At 38.6% G+C, this 7,753-nt stretch overlaps 1 pseudogene; it reads right to left on the bottom strand.

The window, feature by feature from the left end:
* Positions 1–497: 497 nt before the first annotated feature.
* LOC149843487 (aspartic proteinase NANA, chloroplast pseudogene) lies at positions 498–1,943 on the bottom strand (annotated as a pseudogene).
* Positions 1,944–7,753: the final 5,810 nt, after the last annotated feature.

Genomic DNA, 7,753 nt, shown 5'->3' with positions numbered 1-7,753 from the left:
GCGAAAAGCCATATTTTGGCGACACATGAAAATTGTGTTCTCTTCACAGCGAGAGGGTCCTAAAAGGCCCCTGAGACTTGAAAAACTGCCAGTTCCCAAACAGCACAAAATTAATCTAACACCACATGACTGCATGAGCACGAGAGAGACAGTATTAGTACCACCAAAGGACACCAAATATCGGTGCAACTAATAAATGCCCCCACAATTTAATGAAGGAAAAGGAGAGAAGTTGAGACAAAATATCAACTAACAAGCAATAAATGGGACACAAATACAATCAAATAAAATAAACTGAGCAAACAAGCAGTCGCTCGGCCTCTCTCCTCACCATGAAGCTCGCCACTTCCCAACCTCCTCATTTATGTGTACGTGCGCAAAAATAAAAACTGTATCGCGATGAGATATTTTTCCAACCATTTGTTTCACGCCTCGAAAAAATTCTTTTAACTTCTTAAAAAAAAAACAAAAGCCATAAAAGAAAAAGAAAAAACCGACTACATCCTACAAGGGGAGGGGGCAAAACCCAGTCTGCCGTTCAACAGATCAAACTCCCACAGGTATCGCTGCTGAAGTATGTTGCCGATCACAGACACGTCCGTCGATGCCCCCGACACGATCCCCACGCACCTCACCTCCTTTGCCACGTCAATGACGTAGCTCTCGACGCGTGGCAAGAAGTGGGCCCCACCTACAAAATGCACCACCATCCTGGGCCGCACCTTCACCATTTGCTCCATTGTTAGCTCCGTTGTATTGAAGCACAACCGGAACGGCTGCAGCTCGAAGGTGTTGAAATCCTTAAAATACCCTTCGAACGCGGCCATAATGACATCATAGGCCGGCTGGGCAAACGACGTTAGGGTCATGCCCGAGTCGATTATGACTCCTCCATTGATCTTTCCGTCAGAAAAGCTGAAGTCCCATACCGAATCGGGTATCGGAAGCATCACGCCGTCCAGCGAGATACCCTTGACGGCGAGACCGTAGAACGGCTGGACCTCCGCGTCGAGGACGAGCTGTGTGAAACGGAAATCCGGTCGTTTGACGCGCGGATTGTCACCAAAGACAAGGTAATTTTGCGCTTTCCTGCGGCTAAGATGGTCCACCAAACAGTAGGAGAATTTTCCACCGTAGATCTGTGCCGCCTTAACGGTGAATGATGAGGCGCTCTGACCCAGCCCGAGTACCCCGTCCGACGTGTTATAGCTCGAGCCTTGGAACTCCGAGCTGCACCCGACAACGACGTCTCGGATCACCGAGTCGTTGCCGTTCGGGTCCGATACGGTAACCGTTTCGTTGCCGTAGACACCCTTCGTGAACGATCCGTCCACGTACCGGAAGTCGTACCGGCAAGGGTCCGCGGGCTTGGGGCATTCCGTGATACTGAACGGCAGGTCCTTGCACGTATCGGACGAGCATTGTATCGGGACGAACGACGGCGAGACGGCTCCTGGGAAGACCTTCCTCCTCCTCGTGCTGACCGGTCCGGCAATCTGGCATTTCGTCCAGGTCAGATCGCTCGCCGTATCGGCTACAAGAAGGAACTCCCTCGCCGGAGTTCCCAGCCGGAGCTTGATGAAGTACTCGCCGGTTCCGACGAAAGCACCGGAGGAGATCGGCGCCTGGAACGAGCCAGTTCCGCCGGAAACCGCGTCGATCTCGGCCGTTCTCCGGCGGGAAGAGGACAGCATCTCGGAGATCCTCTTCTGGCGGAGAAGGTCCCGTCTGGTGAGGTCTTTCAATCGGCGAAGGGCGTCATCGTCTCCGGCGGCCGGAAGTAATTGGAGCTCGCTGCGGTGGAGGAGTCGGAAGTGCATTGCTTTTGGGACCGCCGGAGAGTCATCGGAGACGGCCGGAAGGAGGAGGAAGGCGGAGATCATGCAGAAGGAGATCAGAGAGACGAGACGGAATCGAGAAGCTTCTTTGCCTCTCGAATCCATCGTGAGAGCGAAGCGAAGCGGAGAGACGAAGGAAGCTAGGGTCTAGAGAGGGAGGAACGACGTTCGGGAGACATCGTGGGGGATGGGGAAGGATCTCTCCTCTGGTTGGAAGGAAGAGAGCGTGAAAAAGGAAAGATTTGGCGCAAACTGGGAAAGGAAAACGGACGGTTTCCCGACGAATCTGTATCAGGGAAACGGGGAAATCTTGTTTTAACTTCTCAGGAATTGCTCATCGCTCATTTTGGAAAGATGTTTCCCGCGAATTGTGCGCGACGTGTCCGGTTTGACATTGAGTCAATTTTTTTTCTTGTTAAATAGGAAGGAAGAGATTTACCATAAACGTGGATTTGACTTGGGATAATTATGGAAATGACCTTGGGCGAGCTTAGTTCAGTAAATTACTGCGTTCGGCTCGGTGTGGTTTGGTTGTAGGGTGCGTTTGAATGCCTTCAACTTGAACCTCTTAAGCCGACCTACCAAGCCAGGTGTACGACACCCTTGTGGGTTGGTTTAATCATTTTGATTGGGTCACTACGAGGATAAAATACAAAATTAATTGCAAACATCAATTAGGAAAAAATTATGGAATGACCAACACAATATGCAAAGGCTAGTTAATAAGCTGAACAAGCCAAAGAAAGGATTCAAGCTGAACAAGCAATGTGAGCTCGAGGTAAACCGGCCCAGCTTGAGATGGTTTGGTAAAAAGAAATACATTTTTTTTAAATTGAAATAATAGAAATTAGACTCTAAACCTACTGAGAGAAGCTCAGACCAGCTCATTTACAAAATAAGTTCGTTATTTCAAAGTTGTGAGCAATAGGATTTGAATTCGAAACTTATGTTGTTTGGTAGCCCTTATTAAGTTTGACATATGGGATTCTTGGAATGGGTAAAGTTAATCAGGGGATCTTATTAAGTGTTTTTATTAGATGTGAAAGAGTAAGATATTTACTTACAAATTTGGTGATTTTAATTTCATCAAGATTTTGCAAATAAATTTAAATGAGTTTATGAAGTCTAAATTCAGATAAAAAAACATGTAATTCTGGATTTAAATGGGTGTTGAACATATTTGATGGATGATACAATTTTATCACAAAAATGCTTAAATTCTTAGTTGTGAAGGATAAAAAGTAAATAAAAAATGTGAGATATTTTTTATTTTAGACATTAAGAGAATATAAAAAATTATAAGGTTTTTAGAGAATCAAGTCAAATTACCATAATTTTTTGTTTAATTATGTTGTGGGCCCCTCGTACATAAATTTTCCGATTCTGCCCCCTGGTTACCTAGTCCAAAGTTTTGCTTCTTAAAAGATCTGAGCAAGGACCCTGACATAGATGTCACAAGTTTACAGTTGGTATGGGCCGTTGTCCTTGTTCATAATTGGCTGGTCCCGTCTGGTTTGATATCAGAAATCTTGGCATTTTGGCTGTTTTCAGGGCTGATAAACCACACAGATTGTCGCCCAATTCGTCTTACACAAAGCTTATTTGTGTTCATCAAGTGGGACTGAGCTTTAATTAGCTTGTTTAGTATAAACAAACCAGCACAGACAAAGGATGTTCAGCTTCACTGGGCTTACGTGAGTTTCTTTAAACAATGCACACACACACACATATATATATATATATATATATATATAAACTAGTCGAATATTTAAACTTGTATGCACTGAGATTTTTGTAGGCTGTTTTTATTTTTTATTTTATCATATGGATGTGACTTAGATGCATGATTTTATAGAATAAGGGTGATATGCAAGATTGCACAAACTATCGTGGTATAAAACTCATGAGTCATACTATGAAACTTTGGGAGAGGGTGATTGAGTCTAGGTTGAGGAAGGTTGTCATGATATCGGAGAATCAATTTGGTTTTATGCCTGGAAGATCAACTATGGAAGCTATACATCTTCTTAGACAACTTATTAAAAGATATAGAGAGAGGAACAAAGATTTGCATATGGTTTTTATTGATTTAGAGAAGGCATACGATAGAGTACCTAGGGACGTTCTCTGGTGGACAATGATGAAGAAAGGTGTTTCTCTCAAGTACATTAGTATAATTAAAGATATGTATGAAGGAGTAGTAACCAATGTCCGCACTTGTGGAGGGGTGACAACCAATTTTCCGATAACGGTTGGGTTACATCAAGGATCTGCTTTAAGCCCTTTCCTATTTGCGATAGTGATGGATGAGCTTACGAGATCAATTCAAGAAAATGTACCGTGGTGTATGTTGTTTGCTGATGATATTGTTTTGATTGATGAGTCTAGAGCTGGGGTTAATGCTAAGTTAGAATTATGGAGACAGACATTGGAAGCTAGAGGTTTTAAGTTGAGTAAGAGTAAGACTGAATATATGGAATGTCGGTTTAGTAAGCAACGAAGTAGTGATGGGAGTGTAGTGAAGCTTGGTGAGCAAGATATACCGGTGAATGATTATTTCAAATATTTGGGATCCATCATTCAAAAGTATAGAGAAATTGATGGAGATGTAAATCATAGGATAAAGGTTGGGTGGATGAAATGGAAAAGTGCTACTGGAGTGCTGTGCGATCGTAGAATGCCATTGCGGTTGAAGGAAAAGTTTTATAGGACGACTATTAGACCCGCTTTACTTTATGGTACGGAATGTTGGGCTGCCAAGAGACATCATATTCAAAAAATGAGTGTAGCTGAGATGCGGATGCTTAGATGGATGTGTGGAAATACAATAAAAGATAAGATTCGGAACGAAGAGATACGTAAGAAGGTAGGTGTTGCACCCATTGAAAATAAGATGCGAGAGAATCGTTTACGGTGGTTTGGACATATTCGGCGAAGGCCTAATGATGCTCCAGTTAGAAGGTTGGAGAAATGGGAAAATATATTAGTTAAAAGAGGTCGGGGTAGGCCTAGGAAGACTTGGATGGAGATGATAGGAAAGGATATGAATGCTTTGAACCTCACCGAGGACATGGCGTTGGATAGAAATGATTGGAGGAAAAGGATTCATGTGGAAGACCCAAAATGAATTTCTTTTTTGGTTCATATCGCTGACCCCAATTGTTTTGGGATGAAGGCGTAGTTGTTGTTGTTGTTGTTTGTTGAATCATCCCGTTACAATGTATAAATAAGAAGGATCTTTTAAGACTTCAAAATCAACGGCTCAGAATTTTTGTAAATATGCAAGTATAAAAAAACACTTTTATTAATCCGATTACGATAATCCAATAGTCGATTCCAAACATATGGACCGCACTGAATGCATTTGCAGGGTTAGATTTGCCAAGAAAGCTATGAAAATCTATGTTCATATCCATTTACATATTTTGCTAGTTTAGATATTTCAGTTTCCCTATATATATATATATATATATATATATATATATATATATATATATATAGTTTGAAACGGTTATGGTTAGACTTGGGAAACAAGCTCAACTGCTCATGGCTGGGCTCATGTTCAGCTTGTAAAGAGTTTGTTTAAACTCCTAAAATAGGCCTGACAAACTGAATATGATAATAGGTACTTTGCAGCTTAACTTGCATAAGCTCCTTAGGTAGTAAAAAATATATTTTGACATTATATATATATATATATATAACATTCAATTAGGTGGTTTGCAAAAAAAAGGGTTGTCATAACATGTTACTTCTAGCTTTGAAACAATGCATTTCTTTGTAATCTTATTTCTTTCAGCTCTAAAACAAAAAATTTATTTTATGTAAACAAGTTAGTTTGAACTTTGCTCATTTAACTAAGGCTCATTATGAGCTCAAACTCGGCTTGGCTCGCTATAAGAATGAACCAAGCTTGAACACTTCAAGCTTGGCTCATTCAGCTGTCGTGGTCCACAACCTGCTTCCCTTTTGGCTACTAATTTTGACCATTATTTTCAACTCATTTGTGTATATCATACTTGTTTACATATATGTTCTGAAATCTTATAAAGTATATTTGTAAAAATCCTATTGATCGGTAAAAATCGAAAAATTTTGCAAAACAGTTTCTCTGTATATAGACAAGTCAATATGATTAACATAGAACTAAATACAATTGGTTTGCAAGAAATCAGATAACTTAAAGTTTAACAATTACAAAGTCACATTCAATACATGAGCTTTATTACAAAGTTATAGTAAAAGTTTAACTTAATCCATTCAATTACAAAGTTGAACTTGATCGATCAAATTACAAATGTAACCTTAACTTGATCTATTACAAAGATGCATAATTGTTCATAGCTCGGCTAGCTAGACAGACTCTTCCGGTACCTCTCTAACTGATGTCTCTGCCTTTTCATTGTCTTTTACACCTTTTGAAGCCCTTTCCTTCATATGCTTGTGGAACATGATCATACAATTCCTTATATCAGTGACATCTTGCTGAAAATAATCTTTTATTAGCAAACAACTAACTACAATGAACATCTCAAATTAGTGAATAACTGATATATAAACACATACCTTCATGAAGTTCAAACTCCAGATTATGCCCAAGTATTGTATATATTGTGTGATAAATATACCATAATCATACTTATAAAATGAGAAAATATCAAGTAAAAAATATGTACATGTATAAAATGAATTAACAAACAAATGCAAAATAATTATTTGTTCTTTTTTTAAGGAATACCCTTTATCCTCTGCATCATCCAATCTTTATAATAGTCAAACTCAAATTGAGCTAAAAAAAATGAACCTACAACATATATGTACGAAAAGGAGATAACAAACATACACAAAAAAAAAGATAAAAAATATAGACAAAAAAATACTTTATTAGGTAAGTTATGTCATCATACTATTTGTTTGAGTTTTTTCTGCTAAATATGTGTTCGGTGTGCAATTGTATAACCTAAAGTCCTTTTTCTTCATGTTCATTTCTCAAAGAACACAGTGCTTGTTGCCCCTGTTGAAAGGAATTAAGAGTTGCAACACAAATCTAGTGTAACATTGTTGTGCACATGAAAATTTATTTATAAGTATGCAAAGTTGTATAAAAATATATCTTGTTAGCATCAAGAAAATGATAAAGCAAGTCGTCGCTCTCCAAGCACTCAGTTGCTCCACCTTGTTGCCCTTTAGTTGCGACCGTTTGCTGTAAACAAACAAGGTTTATCAGCTAGTTTTTATTAATTGGTAGTAAAACAATATAAACATCATTTTATAACTCACAAAAAACTATGGCGTAAGTTAAAGGGTCTTCTACAAATTCTCTCTTTCCTTGTCCTCGTTGTAAACCACTTGGATTTTTATACGAATCTTGCTAGATGCTTCATAGTAAATCCATTATGGTAACAAAAATAACAAACAAAATTATGTGCAAACGTAACAAAAAAACAAACAAATTATCATGCAAAACTAATACTTACATCACTTGCCAAGAAAGTTTCTTTACCAAACTCACTCTTTCGGCTCTAGGGTGTTTTCTTCTATAGTTTTTTTCTTTCTCATTAACATGCTCTTAACAACAAAATAAATTATATATGATTAATATCAAATATACACACATGATTTAGGATATTGCTTATACCTCATGTATGACCCATTATTCATTGTTCATTGCCCTTCGAAACTCGGGGCGCTTTGAATCCCTTTCTTTTGTAAGAATGTGTATGGCCATACGTCTTGAACTACCTAGATATACATATAAAAAACAATTAATTAAAAAATACTAGATATACAAATAAATAAGTAATTAATTAAAAACACTGGATAAGCATACAAAGCAGAAATTTATTAAAAAACACTGAATATATATATATATATATATATATATATATATATATATATATATATATATATATATA

Source organism: Nuphar pumila, chromosome 3 (assembly GCF_984573655.1).
Source record: "Nuphar pumila chromosome 3, dmNupPumi1.hap1.1, whole genome shotgun sequence".
In the NCBI taxonomy this organism is placed as follows: domain Eukaryota; kingdom Viridiplantae; phylum Streptophyta; class Magnoliopsida; order Nymphaeales; family Nymphaeaceae; genus Nuphar; species Nuphar pumila.
Note: the sequence above shows the minus strand (reverse complement) of the source record. Positions and strands in the feature narration are given on the sequence as shown.